We start from the raw sequence: 16,715 nt of genomic DNA on the forward strand, positions 1-16,715 counted from the left end.
ACACCAAAATCTGGATAAAATAACAAAATAGAGAGAGAGAGAGAGAGAGAGAGAGGAGAGAGACTTCAACCTCGTCAATTCTTCTTCCTCCTCCTCCTCCTCCTCTCCCCTCTTCTCTCTTGTGTCCTTCCTCCTCCTCCTCCTCCTCCTCCTCCTCCTCCTCCTCCTCCTCTTTTCTCCATTATTATCTCCCCATTTCATCTTCCTCCTCCTCCCCCTCTTCCTCTCTTCTCTTGTGTTCTTCCTCCTCTCCTCTTCTCTTTGTGTCCTTCCTCCTCCTCCCTTCTCTCTTCTCTTGTGTCCTTCCTCCTTCCCTTCTCTTGTGTCCCTCCTCCTCCCCCTCTTCCTCTCTTTCTCTCTTATGTTCTTCCTCCTCCTCCTCTTCCTCCTCCATTAATATCGTCATCCCATTTTAACATGTCTTCGCCTTTGTCATCATTCTCCTGAGTTTTATTCATTTTCTTCCTGTACCATTTATTCTTATCTTCTATATCTACGTCTTTTGACTTCTTTGTGAACAAGTTTTTCATCAGATTGATTTTCTTAAGTGGATGTGATGTGGGTGTGTGTGGGTGTGTGGGTGATGTGGGTGTGTGGATGTGATGTGGGTGTGTGGATGTGATGTGGGTGTTTGGATTTGATGTGTGTGTGGGTGTGTGAATTTGATGTGGGTGTGTGGGTGTGTGGGTGTGATGTGGATGTGATGTGGGTGTGTGGGTGTGTGGGTGTGATGTGGGTGTGTGGATGTGATGTGGGTGTTTGGATTTGATGTGGGTGTGTGGGTGTGTGAATTTGATGTGGGTGAGTGGGTGTGATGTGGGTGTGTGGATGTGATGTGGGTGTTTGGGTGTGATGTGGGTATGTGATGTGGGTGGGTGTGATGTGGGTGAGTGAGTGGGTAATCTGCTGGATGAGTGGGCGTGACCTGGATATTTGGAGAGGTGAGTGACCGGCGGTGAGTGGGGGGTGGCATCTCCCTCTCATGTGATCCCTCACCTCCCCTCTTTATTACCTCCCTTCTTTATTTCTTTCCTTCGCCTCCTTTCTTCCTCTATTCCTCCTCCTCCCTCTCTACCTCACCTCCTCTTTATCTCCCTCTCCTCCTATCCCTCCTTTCCCATATTCCTCCTCCTCTTCCCTCACCTCCTCTTTATCTCCCTCTCCTCCTATCCCTCCTTTCCCATATTCCTCCTCCTCTTCCCTCACCTCCTCTTTATCTCCCTCTCCTCCTATCCCTCCTTTCCCATATTCCTCCTCCTCTTCCCTCACCTCCTCTTTATCTCCCTCTCCTCCTATCCCTCCTTTCCCATATTCCTCCTCCTCCTCTTTATCTCCCTCTCCTCCTATCCCCATCTTCTACTGGAGAGATTTATTCATATATTCACACAATATCACTTCCTTCACTTGCTCTCATCTCTCATCTTTATTTATCTGCCTTTGTTATTCTCTTTCTTTATTGCTTACTTTCTCTATTTATTTTTATCGTGTTCTTCATCCGTTAATAAATAATCTGTGTATTAATTATCATCTTTATTATTTTTGTTTTCATTTGTCATTCTCTCTCTCTCTCTCTCTCTCTCTCTCTCTCTCTCTCTCTCTCTCTCTCTCTCCTGTATTTACTCTGCCTATAATTTCATTCATGTTTTATTTTCCCGAGAGAGAGAGAGAGAGAGAGAGAGAGAGAGAGAGAGAGAGTCAATTATTTGGAATGTAGGTTAAAGTTTATTGCATCAATGTGAAGGAAGCAAAAGGAAGGAGAGGGTAGATGGAGGAGGAGAATCAACGGTGTATTTGTTTATTGTTTATTTGTTCCTTTCTCTTCCCTCCTCTGTTTATCTTTCCGTCTCTGACTCCCCAACACTGTTTAAAATCATCCTCTTTCTCCCCTTCTCTTCTTCCTTCTCCTCCTTCTTCTCCTCCTCCTCCTCCTCCTCCCTCGTCTCGTGGATCGATAATGCAGAGCTCATGCCGCCGCCCCCCCCTTTTTCCTCCCTCCCCCTCACCCCCCTCCCCTCCCCCCCCTCCCCCTCTGGCCTTCTCCCTCTTACCACATTTTCTTTGCACTATCTTCGTCACCTTACCGTGGCTCCAGTTGTTCCTCCTCCGTCCCTTACCTGTGTTGGTGACGTGTTCCCTAATATGTCTTATGTCACACCTCTCTCTCTCTCTCTCTCTCTCTCTCTCTCTCTCTCTCTCTCTCTCTCTCTCTCTCTCTCTCTCTCTCTCTCTCTCTCTCTCTCTCTCTCTCTCTCTCTCTCTTTCCTAATTATCTATTCCCTATTCAATAACAGCTTTCCTTTCCCTTGCCCCACCTCCTTCCTTCCTTCCTTCCTTCCCTCCCCTCCTCCTCCTCCCCTTCCTGTACCTCCCACCCCCTACTTGCCGTGGGTGACCCCAGCTCTGGCAGTGGAGGGTCTGCAGAGTGAGCCGGTCACATAAGCACACACACACACACACACCCACGCACGCACGCACACACACGCACACACGCACACGCACACACACACACACACACACACACACAGAGCATTCCTGGTATTTACTCGTCAAAGCAAATGTTGCTGCTACAGTCATCACAGTCCCTCCTTCCCCTCCTTCATCCCTCTCTCCTTCATCCCCTCTCCTACCATCCCTACACCCCTACACCCTCCTTCCGTACCTACCCCCCCATCCCTCCCTTGTCTCACCAGAGCTAATAACTTTAAAGAGTCACTCCCTCCGTACCTGTTGTGGATCAAGTTCCTAAGTCACTGTTACGGGATAAGTCACTGTTACGGGATAAGTCACTGTTATGGGATAAGTCACTGTTACGGGATAAGTCACTGTTTCGGGATAAGTCACTGTTATGGGATAAGTCACTGTTACGGGATAAGTAACTGTTACGGGATAAGTCACTGTTACGGGATATTTCACTTTCGGGATAATTCACTTATGGGATAATTCACTGTTAGAAGATAATTCATTGTTACGGGATAAGTCACTGTTACGGATAAGTCACTGTTAGTTATCAAGGTTCCCGTTAAAATGTCACTGTTAAGAAGACCTATGCCAGTAAATTTTCCACAAGTTACTATTGATTTTTCATAAGTACGCCTGTCACTTGATTTTCTTAAAGTAGGCCTATATATATATCTGTGTGTGTGTGTGTGTGTGTGTGTGTGTGTGTGAAGGATAACGTAAAATAACAGGTAAACGGTGTCAGGTAAGGAGACGAGTCCATTCTTCAGTGTGTAGGGGAGGACACCTGAAGGGGGAAAAGGCGACTCAAGGTAGAAGTTAATATATTGCCTGGGAGGGAGAAAGGGGAGGAGGGGGGGGTGAGAAGGAAGGAAATAGGGAGGTTAATTGAGGGAAGAAGGATGAGATAACAAGGTCAAGAGGGTAGGAGGAGAGGGAGGGTAGAGGCGGAAGTGTTTGGTAGGGGAAGAATGGAGGGGGAGAGAATACAGGGAGGTAAGTAATGAGGAATGCGAGAGAGAGAGAGAGAGAGAGAGAGAGAGAGCTCAGGCTTTTTATGCAATGTTTGGTGGTTCTGAGGAGGATTTACAAGATGTAATGGATGAAGAGTGAGGGAGCGAGAGGCGGGGTAGAGGGGATGATGGGACACGAGGGATGTTAGGGGGTATGATGGGGGCTGTGGTGATAGGAATAGAAAGTAATGGGACATGGGAGGGGTAGATAATGGGGGGGATATTTTTATAGGTGATGATGGGGGCGATAGATGATGGGGGATGGAGGTTGAGAGGGATGGGTGTTGTTGAGGAGGATGGGGGTTGAAGGGGTAATCAGACTGGGACTCCTTCAAGGAGTATCTCAGTCTCAAGCAGGGGAGGAACCTGTTAGAGGCCAGCCCCAATGACATCGACGACGAGGACGAACAATGGTACACGGATGTGAAGACGGAGATGGACAGCAACATCCCGACCACCACTCACAGGACCATTCCCCATCCTCACACTAGTCACCAGCTGAGGTCCAGTACGGTCACGTGAGACAGCTAGCCAGTATCCGCGGGTGGACGCAAGTGCTGAGAGACCGGTACCGAGAGCGACAGACGGACATCCAGCACGAGAGCAAACGTCTACATGAACAAAAGTGGGCCGCCTTGGTGTGGGAGGCAGCCAACAATTACCGCGATTCTGATGCATTCTGGAAAGGGATCAAGCGACTGATGGGTGCCACCTCTAGCACGGTCCCTTACCTGCTCGACCAAAACAACGTGAAAATATTCGATGAAGAAAACCAAGAAGAACTACATAGGCGATATTTACGGAAGATCTTTACCATTAGTGAACAGGAGAACGAGGGCTTCGACAGGGAGTTTGAGGAGGACATTTTAGGTCAGTTGCAGGACCATCAGCACCTGCTCCAGCCGCTCCCACGGACTAACTTCACTAGACTGGTGGACGGAAGCTACCTGACGGAGCGCATAGTTCCTGCATATATGTCATCCTTCATAAAAGGGTTTAAAAACAAGTCACCTGGGTAAAGCCATATTAAAGAGAAGATTCTGGTCCAACTTCCCGACAACATGATAGAGAGGCTTGCTCATATATGCAACGCCTGCCTCGCCTCTGGGTACTTCCCTAAGATGTTAAAAATCGCCGTTATCCGCCTTATACCAAAAACAGGAAAGCCTCCAAACAAAGCCGAAAACTTTCGACCGATATCGCTTCTGGAGGTACCAGCCAAAATCCTCGGAAAAATAGTCAACAAGCGGTTGCGGATGTATCTGGAGGACGAAGACGTGCATAATCCCCGCCAGTTCGGCTTCCGCCAGTACCGAGGCACATCCACCGCCCTAGCTCAGGCCTACGAGCAGATCGCCAACGCCATGACTGGCCGCCTGCAGTGCAACGTAGTGCCGAGGGACGTCAGCAAGGAGTTTGACAAAGTTTGACACGCGGGGCTGTAGTATAAGATCATACAACTGGGGCTACCCGAAAACCTGACGCTCCTGCTGTGTTACTTCATTACGGACCGCAGAGCCAAAATCAAGATGCAAGAGCGGCGTGCCTCAGACTCTTGTCTCTCACCAACCCTTTACACACTCTACACCGCTCACCTGCCACCCCCAATCGTCGGCAGCGAGTACGTCATGTATACCGACGATGTAACAGATCGTCACCTGCCCAGGAAGGTCCACGGCAAGGATGGCGCGACTCACTGCTCGGGCAATAGAAGGTATCTCGGAGTATGAAAAGAAATGGAAGATAAAAACAAACAAAAGGAAATTCGAGGCCATACCCATAACCAAATTCAAGCCGGCCCCATTGATGATCGACGACGAAGAGGTTGAGGACTGTAAACAAGGCAAGGGCTCGGCCTTATCGTCTCTCGGACGGGCATCACGCCCCACGTGAAGGACAGACTAAAGAAAGCCAAAGACGATGCCGCCGCCAAATTAAAACGTTTTAAACTGATGCCTGAGAAGATACAAGTCCACCTGTACAAGGCTCTGGTGAGGCCTGTGTTGGAGTACCCACACGTCCCACCCGATCAGGAAGACCAGACTACAACAACTACAGAGATTCCAAAACAAGTGCCAAAGGTCAGCCAGTGGCCAAGCGCCACCCTACCAGGAGACAGTGGAAACCATCCACCTGAGAAATAAAACGGAGGCCTTCAACGTCAGGTTACATCGCCTCAGGAAGAGGGTTTGGAACAAGCTCCTGAACGACCCTCACGCCCCAGACCACCTACGAGGGGAAAACATCAACAACCCAACCCGCGACCCATCTACTGTAAGTCCGCCACAACGATCAACCTTAGATTAAAACTCAGATGATATAAGATCACATTTAACAAGTCACAATCTAGTGAGTCCATAACGTAATACAGTATAAGATTACCATTGTGCAACCTCATCCTAAATCCTAGCTTAGTTAGCCAACAAACTCTGTAATATGGGCTGTCGTCCCCCTCTGATGAACTCATTAAACTTCTTTTCCAACCTTTCCCCCCACGACTATATGTTGTGACTTCTCTGTCCCTCATGTCTGGCTGTGCCTTGAGCCCCAGCATGCCTTCCATCCTTTCCACCTTAACCTAAAAAAAGGGGGGGTTAGAGGCGTTGAGGATGGGGTGAGGATGGGGATGGGGTTGGATGGGGGTTGAGGGGGATGGGGTTGAGGAGGATGGGGTTGAGGGATGGGGGATGAGGGGGATGGGGTTGAGGGGGATGGGGTTGAGGGGGATGGGGGATGAGGGGATGGGGTTGAGGATGGGGGTTGAGGGGGATGGGGTTGAGGGGATGGGGGGTTGAGGAGGGTGGGAAAGACTAATAGCTATATGTAAATAATTCATCTACACTGTACTGAGCACACAGCTTTAGATCACACGAAGATTATGCGTCCCAGGTTATTTCACCTTCATATTAACCTAACCTAACCTAACCTAACCTAACCTAACCTAACCTAACCTAACCTAACCTAACCTAACCTAACCTAACCTAACCTAACCCTGCAGGAAGCTTCGGTGTGTCTAATCTTCAGGTGAAATAAGCTGGGATCGCCTATCTTCAAAACGTGATCCACTCACACCTTTCAGTTGTAAATCTTGACACCATGAGTCAGCCAACATGAGTCAGCCAACACGAGTTATCATGAGTCAGCCAACACGAGTCACCATGAGTCAGCCAACACGAGTCACCATGAGTCAACCAACACGAGTCACCATGAGTCAGCCAACACGAGTCACCATGAGTCAGCCAACACGAGTCACCATGAGTCAACGAACATGAGTCACCATGAGTCAGCCAACACGAGTCACCATGAGTCAACCAACACGAGTCGCCATGAGTCAACCAACACGAGTCACCATGAGTCAGCCAACACGAGTCACCATGAGTCAGCCAACACGAGTCACTGAGTCAACGAACATGAGTCACCATGAGTCAGCCAACATGAGTCACCATGAAAGTCAACCAACACGAGTCGCCATGAGTCAACCAACACGAGTCGCCATGAGTCAACCCACGAGTCGCCATGAGTCAACCAACACGAGTCACCATGAGTCAGCCAACACGAGTCACCATGAGTCAACCAACACGAGTCGCCATGAGTCAACCAACACGAGTCACCAGAGTCAGCCAACACGAGTCACCATGAGTCAACGAACATGAGTCACTGTGAGTCAGCCAACACGAGTCACCATGAGTCAGCCAACACGAGTCACCATGAGTCAGCCACCTGAGTCACCATGAGTCAGCCAACATGAGTCACCATGAGTCACGAGTCACCATGACAGCCAACACGAGTCACCATGAGTCAGCCAACATGAGTCACCATGAGTCAGCCAACACGAGTCACCATGAGTCAGCCAACAGAGTCACCATGCCAGCCAACACAGCCACCATGAGTCAGCCAACACGAGTCACCATGAGTCAGCCAACACGAGTCACAATGAGTCAACCAACACGAGTCACCATGAGTCAACCAACATGAGTCACCATGCTTCAGCCAACACGAGTTACCATGAGTCAGCCAACACGAGTCACCATGAGTCAGCCAACATGAGTCACCGATGATCAGCCAACACGAGTCACCATGACAGCCAACATGAGTCACCATGCTTCAGCAAACACGAGTGAGTCAGCCAACACGAGTCACCATGAGTCAACCAACATGAGTCACCATGAGTCAGCCAACATGAGTCACCATGGAGTCAGCCAACACGAGTCACCATGAGTCAACCAACATGAGTCACCATGCCTCCAGCCAACACGAGTCACCATGAGTCAGCCAACACGAGTCACCATGAGTCAGCCAACACGAGTCACCATGAGTCAACGAACATGAGTCACCATGAGTCAGCCAACATGAGTCACCATGAGTCACCGCCAACATGAGTCACCATAATATTGACTTAGGTAAAACCAAGACACATTTTAATTTCTTCCAGTTACCGCGTTTATAAGCTCACGGACGGACGGACGGACGGACGGACTTGACAACAAACACAAGAGCGCACGAGAAAAAAAAAGTCTACAAAAATAACAAAGAAATAAACTATTTTAAACAAATTCCTACACACACACACGACCGCTTAATAAATAAATCCCGCTTTTAAATAACTATAAAATTGATACAAATTGACGAATAAATTTCAAATAAATCGCCATCACAGAAAACATCTTAAATGTTGTTTCCATCGTTAAGACTCCCCACACACCTCCGACTGTCAGCCCAGGTAAAAATATATTGTTGTAATTAAGATAGTAAAGGAAATTAATCATTCATTGTTCCTGCTGACAGTCCCATTACACCCGGACGAGGGGCGACTCCGCTCTGCACCTGCCTGTACGTCTGAACACCTGTTAAAGTTGTATAGTGTTGGCGGGAGGTGGTGGTGGTTGTTGTGGGTGGTGGTGGTTGGGGTGGTTGCTGTTGTGTGGTGGTGGTGGTGGTGGTTGCTGTTGTGTGGTGGTAGGGGTGGCTGTTGTGTGGTGGTGGTGGTGGTTGCTGTTGTGTGGTGGTAGGAGTGGCTGTTGTGTGGTGGTAGGGCTGCTGTGTGTGGTGGTGGGTGGTAGGTGGTGGTGTTGAGGTGGGGGGGATGGTGTAGAATGCTCATTGTTGTCTCATCAATAAACAAACAAGGAGCAGCACATCACAGAAGACCAGTCAGAGCCAACAGTAAAGAACACACACAAGGTAGTTATTAATTTACATAAACTTACATCATAACTTACAACAACCCGATTGGTCTTAAAGATCGTTTGGTCACATGAAGATAAACATATTAGCATTAAAAGCACAAGTAATACTCGTCATAATATACCAGTAGTGTCACCCTCAGGTCACACACGAGACGGCCTCTCACTGCTAAACTTCTATCACTAACATAACACACGGTGAACCATGGACCTGAGTACTTAATAAATAGTAGTCTTTGTTGATCAGGCTGTTATCCTTACTCCTCTTCCGTTGCTGAGTGAGGTGGATCAGAGGGAGGGGTGGGGGGTAGATAAACAGAAGGGCTACTCCTAAGACAAGTAGATATACCAATACATATTTCGACATTTCCTCACTACAGGCAGTATCTCAACAGCCGCCTTATTGACAACACTTCACTGTGAAAACTAAGTTGAGTCTTGAGGATGAATGTCAAGGAGGATGATTCACCCAGGAACTGTGAGGACGTGAACAAGAGACAAATGGCAGGTTATATGAGGGGTTGGGGGGGTCGGTTCACCACGTGTCTGTCCAACTCCTAAATTATTCAGGCGGCGTTAAGGGGGCAGGTGAGTGATGATACAACACGCCCAGGTGAGCGGAACCTGGAGTGACAGCTGACATCTCCCCAGTGAAGTTGGTGACGGGGTGTCGTGTTGGCCAATCAGTGGAGTTGTTCTGTCGCTCCTCCGTCGACACCCCCATCACCTGGGTGTCTCCACCTGCCAAGGGCTCTCCTTCAGATATTTCACCATAAGATATACCTTCAATACTCTTATCACCTTAACATCTTTATTACTGACAACTCGTCTTAATAACTGCACCAGGACAACGACTTATCGGGTGGACGGACAGCATATATTAGTTTCGTTCCCCAACAACTTAGATAATCTGCTTACAACATATAGTTAAGGACTACTGAACACGCTATCATCAACCTTGCAAAGAACAACAATTGAGAAAACCTTTTGGAATATATCCCTCATCCTTGTTCCTTAAAGGTTTCTGTGCCCATGATCCACCCCAAACAGAAGTAGGAAAGATGCTAAACTGACCAACATACAATGACGTACAGTATATCGGATTTTGGATATAAATCTTCCTCCACGTTACTTCAAAACTGACTGGAACTGACCTGAACAGAAACGTTAAATAAGTTACAACTACCATAAAGACACAACAGAAAGTAGTGATGTCGACCAAAAAAAACACACTATTTTTTTTTAATTTTGAGGATAATATTCAACACGAGTCACAATAATATCCCAGAACTATGCCATGTTATTTGTTATCCCAGAATCAGGTGTCGCACGATAGAGAACACAAATATGAACATAAAGTAAAATCATGTCCATTAAGTCGGAAAATTAAGAACAGGTAAACCCGGCGTGTAGTACTGTAGAGCAGAGTATAGCAGCGTAGTGTAGAGTATATCTTCAAAGGCCTCACAAACCTGGGATACCCAAAAGAGTTACTGATACAACTACAGAACAAGACCAGACGCATCAACAACAGAGGACCTAACACGACACAAGAAGAACGTAACCAGAAGCACAGATACACGGTGATACTCCAACTATGCTACTCCCATTACAGACTACCTTCAGTATTCCACCAAGATCAGAAACATAAGCGGGAATAAACGGAGAGACCACCAAAAGACAACCATTGCCTTCGTCAGTCACATAGATACCAGGAAAGTCTTGGAAACAGCATACATCACGCCACAACCTAAAACATTAACACCAATGAAGCTGGGCAATCTGGTCACACACAGCGTCCCAAACAACGGCGACACAAACTGACCACTGGAGGAACATGACCCACTCTCTATAATACCCATCAGTTTTATGTATTGTGAGTTTATTCCTTTGATAATATCTTGTGTAGAAACGTTAGCAACAAACTCCCATTACTTAGTTGTGTTTCTTAACTAGCACACTGCCACTTGGTTGTAGTGGTGTAGAGTATATTGTAGTGGTGTAGAGTATATTGTAGTGGTGTAGAGTATATTGTAGGTGGCAGGTGGTGGTAGTGGTGTTGATGGTGATGGTGGTGGCGGTATTGGTGGTGGTGGTGGTGGCAGTAGTGATGATGGTGGCGGCGTTATTGGTGGTGGTGGCGGCGGTACTTGTGAAGGTCCTCCGTTAATTACACTAATTGGGTGTCCAGTGTCCACTGGGCCTACCCGACAGGGCCGACACCCACCCCCCTTCCCCTAGTCACCCCAACACACAACCACACACACAAGTACTGAAGCATTTGATACATCATAAATGACCAGCACAATTTTGTTTTAATATGTAACCGATAATAAACTAAATATGTAAGGTAAATGTAAATAATCAATTACCTGTCAACGAACGTGACCAACAACAGGTATTTTCTTTCTCAACGTTAATCACAAAACTTCACTGAAAATGCTTAATAAATCCACTTTATAAACTTTGATGGAACTTTTTGAGAAACGCGATTAAAACTTTGATTAATCCTTTATTTTCGTCTTAGGAAGCCTGTCCGTGATCCTCCCCGTCAACTTTTAGTTTTATTTTACGTTGTGTGGCCGTCGCTCCTGAGGTCTCTCCCCTAACCCTGCGCCACACACACACACACACACACACACACAAACACCTACATGTTGACCACAAGGGTTCCCAAGCTCCTCCGTCACCATTAAGAGACAAAACGGCCCATAACTCCCCGTGATATGGTGAGAAAAATACTGATTTCTTCCCGAGATCTTTTTGGGTTACATCCAACTTATCAAGTTTCATCAAAATCCACAGTCTATTTGTTGAAGTTGTGTCTACAAGAGGCCTAGGGACACACACACACACACACACACACACACACACACACACACACACACACACACACACACACACACACCTCGGATCAAAAGACTTATGCAACAGAGAGACAGAGCCTTTTATCTCAATGACCACATCCGCTACAGGTCCCTTCGCAACCGAGTCATCCGCGAAATACGTATTGCAAAGAAATCTCACTACCCAACCAAATTGCAACACCTGAAGCAGACCAACATCAGTCAATGGTATGGTAAGCTTAAAGAACTCTGGACTAAACAATAAGACACACCCCCTCCCCTTCCTTAGCCATCTCACTAATGTTGACGCAGCTGAGCAATCAAATAACCATTTCGCTATTATATGCCAGACGCTCCCACGGCTTGACACAACCATTCTCCCTGCCTACCTACCAGCCCCCTTTCCCACTGACTTAATAGAAGAATTTGAAGTAGCAAAACGTCTGGACAAACTAAAGTTAAAACGCTCTGCCACCCCCATTGACTTACCAATGAACTCTTCAAGGAGTTCTCCCCGGACCATGCTAAACCCCTATGCTCCATCATCAATGTTTCTCTCAGTCAAGCCAGATGCCCAGCTGACTGGAAGACCTCTTATGTATCACCAGTGCCCAAGTCAACCAGCCCACAATCCTTAAATCAGCTACGACCTATTGCAATCACCCCAATACCCAGCCTAATCTGTGAAAGTTTTGTGTTCGACTGGGCTTATGCTGATATTGCAGGAGTCGTAGACCCTCAGCTATTTGGCAATATGAAAACTTCCTCCACCACTCACTGTCTTGTCAGCTTTCTCGATTACATATACCGCCATCTCGAGAAACGAAAAACGTCTGTACCTGTCGCCTTCATTGATTTCACTAAAGCATTCGACCTAGTCGACCACAATTTAATCATCAACAAGGCTATTGACCTCGGGCTTCGGAGAAGTCTTATACCATGGCTTACAGACTTCCTCAGTGACCGACGCCAAGCTGTACGCTTCCGAGGGGCTGTCTCCACCTTTCAGTCACTCACCTGTGGCGTCCCCCTAGACACCAAGATGGGACCACTCTGCTTCCTTAGGCTTATCAATGATGCCCTAAGAGAAACCCCTGCTCGCTGGAAATATGTCGACGACTCCACCATTGGGGTCAGCGTCAACAATTCTGCTCCTGACTATACCGCCCTTCAGGATTTATTGAACAATCTCCAAAACTGGGCCACCAACAACCACGTCACCATCAACCATACCAAGACCATGGTTATGCACATCAACCTCTCCTCCGACATTGTCCCACCCCCTTCCATTACTTTAGGTCCCAACGCACTCTAGGTTGTAGATTCCACTAAGCTCCTCGGCGTCACCAATAGACAACAAGCTAAATTGGAAACCACACGTCAGTGAAGTTGTCAAATCCTCCAGTTTCCGTCTCCACCTCCTCCGCCGACTCAAGTCCCTCGGAGTTCCTACACCCGAGCTCCTCAGTGTTTACTCAACATTCATACTTCCCAAGCTCACCTATGCCTCCCCTAGTTGGTCTTCCTCCCTAAATGCCACACAACGTAAACACCTAGAAAAAGTGCAAAAGAGTGCATGCAAGATTATTCTCTCCCCTTCCTACTCTACATACCAAGAAGCACTCAACACACTGACCCTTTCGACTCTCACTGACCATCACCACGACCTCATCTGCAAATTTGGTAAGAAGCCTCATCACCATCCTCGACACCGGCTCCTACGACCACCTGAGATCCCTAGCCCGAGAATTGCTGTTCGACACCACAACCGCATCCAGCCCATACTTGCACGAACTGATTGCTATAAGAACAGCCCAGTCCCAACCATTGTAAAAATTATCAATAACTTGTAATAAACCAGTGTATTCACTCCCAGTAAATCCTACTTCTTGCACTGTCACTATGTTGAAATGCCCTGTAGTTTGAGCTTTTCCCCATCTAGTTGTTATATATCTTATTTGTATCACTTATCTTACTTGTATATTATTTGTAAATCGAAACCCATTCCCCAATTATGTAACTGTATATTTTCAGCCTTTTGTCTGCTATGCTCTTTCAATAAACCGTTAATTATTATTATTATTTACACACACACACACACACACACACACACACACACACACACACACACACACACACACACACACACACACACCCTGTACACACACACACACACACACACACACACACACACACACACACACACACACACACACACCCTATACACACACACACACACACACACCCTGTACTCGCACACACACACCCTGTACACACACACACACACACTGTACACACACACACATACACTGTACACACACACACACCCTGTGTACACACACACACACACACACACCCTGTACACACAACACACACACACCCTGTACACACACACACTCCACACACACCCTGTACACACACACACACACACACACACACACACACACACACACACACACACACACACACACACACACACCCTGTACACACACACCCTGTACACACACACACCCTGTACACACACACACCGCCCTTCAGGATTTATTGAACAGTCTCCAAAACTGGGCCACCAACAACCATGTCACCATCAACCATACCAAGACCATGGTTATGCACATCAACCTCTCCTCCGACATTGTCCCACCTCCTTCCATTACCCTAGGTCCGAACACACCCAGGTTGTAGATTCCACGAAGCCCTCGGCGTCACCATAGACAACAAACTAAATTGGAAACCACACGTCAGTGAAGTTGTCAAATCCTCCAGTTTGCCCCACCTCCTCCGCAACTCAAGTCCCCTGGAGTTCCGCACACGAGCTCCTCAGTGTATACACAACATTCATACTCCCAAGCTCACCTATGCCTCCCCTACCTGGTCTTCCTCCCTAAATGCCACACAACGTAAACACCTAGAAAAAGTGCAAAGAGGGCATGCAAGATTATTCTCTTCCCCTTCCTTAAGAACAGCCCAGTCCCAACCATTGTAAAATTATCAATAACTTGTAATAAACCAGTGTATTCACTCCCAGTAAACACTACTCCTTACACTGTCACTATGTTGAAATGAACTGTAGTTTGAGCTTTTCCCCATCTAGTTATTATATGTCTTATTTGTGTCACTTATGTTACTTGTATATTATTTGTAATTCGTAACCCATTCCCCAAATATGTAACTGTATATTTTCAGCCTTCTGGCTGCCAAGCTCTTTCAATAAACCGTTAATTATTATTATTATTATTATTATTATTACACACACACACACACACACACACACACTACATCCTTGACCACCGAAGGGTCAAGACGTACCTGGCGCTCCTCTCCGAGCAGCCAGGTCAACTGTTAAGTTGGCCCATATCAACTCCCTCCCCTGAACCCTCCTCCCCACCGGAATATCAACAAGTTCACGCCAGAAGTTACTATTTCATTTAGGAAAGGAATGGAACCAGTGTTAAACAGAGGTGAACAGTGGTGAACAGTGCTTAAGTCAGTGAGAACAACTCAATAGTAACAGTGGTACCCAAGTTGACCTTCACACAGTGAGGTCCCAGGTACCCAGTGATAACGGCCCGACCAAACAACCAGTGATGTGTTAATCCGTCTACGATAGGAAGGCCTGGGACCACACCTCACTCATAGAACACCGTCTGTGAGGGAACTACTACACCACGTGAGGCCCCTCATAACACCATCTGTGAGGGAATTCATTTACACCACGTGAGGCCCCCAACACCATCTGTGAGGGAATTACTGTTCACGTGAGGCCCCTCTAACACCATCTTACACCACGAGCCCCTCATAACACCATCTGTGAGGGAATTATTGGCACCACGTGAGGCCCCTCATAACACCATCTGTGAGGGAATTACTACACCACGTGAGGCCCCAACACCATCTGGGTGAGGAATTACTACACCACGTGAGGCCTCAACACCATCTGTGAGGAAGTTCGTACACCACGTGATGCCCCTCATAACACCATCTGTGAAGGAATTACTACACCACATCAAGTCCCTCATAACACCAAATGTGAGGGAGTTACTACACTACGTGTTTGCTGTTCAACACCTACATTAATCTGTATGTTCACTGTATGTTCCTTCACCTTTCTCTAATGAAGGCTTTTGTTAAACCACCAATGTATGCAATAAGTCATTTATGTCCAATGTATATTTTCAGCCTTCGGGCTGCAGAACTTTTTCAATAAACCGTTAATTCTTATTATTATTATTATTACACACACAATTTCTGTGCGGCGACTGAAAACAGCTAACAAAGACAGACAGAAAGATAGAGCGTGACTCCTTTATCCAACTGTGGGTAAGAAATACAAACAAGACACTACCGGGGGAGGCTGAGCCACAGTGTTGTGTTCCATAAGCCGCACCAAGTGGGTGGAAGAGCCTCTCCCAACACGACAACACCTTAGTTATAAACCGGACGGTCACGCGACGCCCCACACTGACCATCCATTAGCGAGTATGGCGAATTCTGTGACACAGCGAGCACAAGAACAGTACTAGACAATGTAATGTAGTTGTAACCAGAATTAAGTGAGAATAGAGGAACAGCTGGCCAGTAGTGAGGCTGTACCCATACCGCATCACTCAGCTTACACCTTTAAAACATCTTGAACATTATATTATAAAGTATGACTCAAAATATTCTGACCACTTCCTGGTTTATTGTATCATGTACTATGTAACTATTGAATTGAATCAGGAGTCTTTGAAGATATTCTGACAGTTTATCTTAAATTTAATAGTCCACACTGATTAGGTAAAATTGTACTCCAATATTGCCAATAAAGTTACACTAGCCAACCTCACAGGTTTGGATGTTCGTAAGGTACAGATAAAAAAAGATCGCGTGAAGCTTAAGACGCTCTAGCGTATTTCAACTGATGATTAAACACATTAACTTAGCCTAACCTAATGCTAACCTAAGCTGAGCTCACATAACTTAAGCTCACCTAACCCTAACCAATGAGTTTTTGTCCGTACACCTTAAATACACCGTCTTGCTGTAAACTATTGTATGGCTGACCTGTACTGATGTGTCTAAGGTCCGAGAACTTGTTGGCTTATATCCACGCACCAAGTTTCATCATATTCCACTTGTCTATATGGTTCAGTTATAGTGTTGACAACACACACACACACACACACACACACACACACACACACACACACACACTTCATCCTTGACCACCGAAG

This window comes from Homarus americanus, unplaced genomic scaffold (assembly GCF_018991925.1).
Source record: "Homarus americanus isolate GMGI-L3 unplaced genomic scaffold, GMGI_Hamer_2.0 scaffold14223, whole genome shotgun sequence".
Taxonomy (NCBI): domain Eukaryota; kingdom Metazoa; phylum Arthropoda; class Malacostraca; order Decapoda; family Nephropidae; genus Homarus; species Homarus americanus.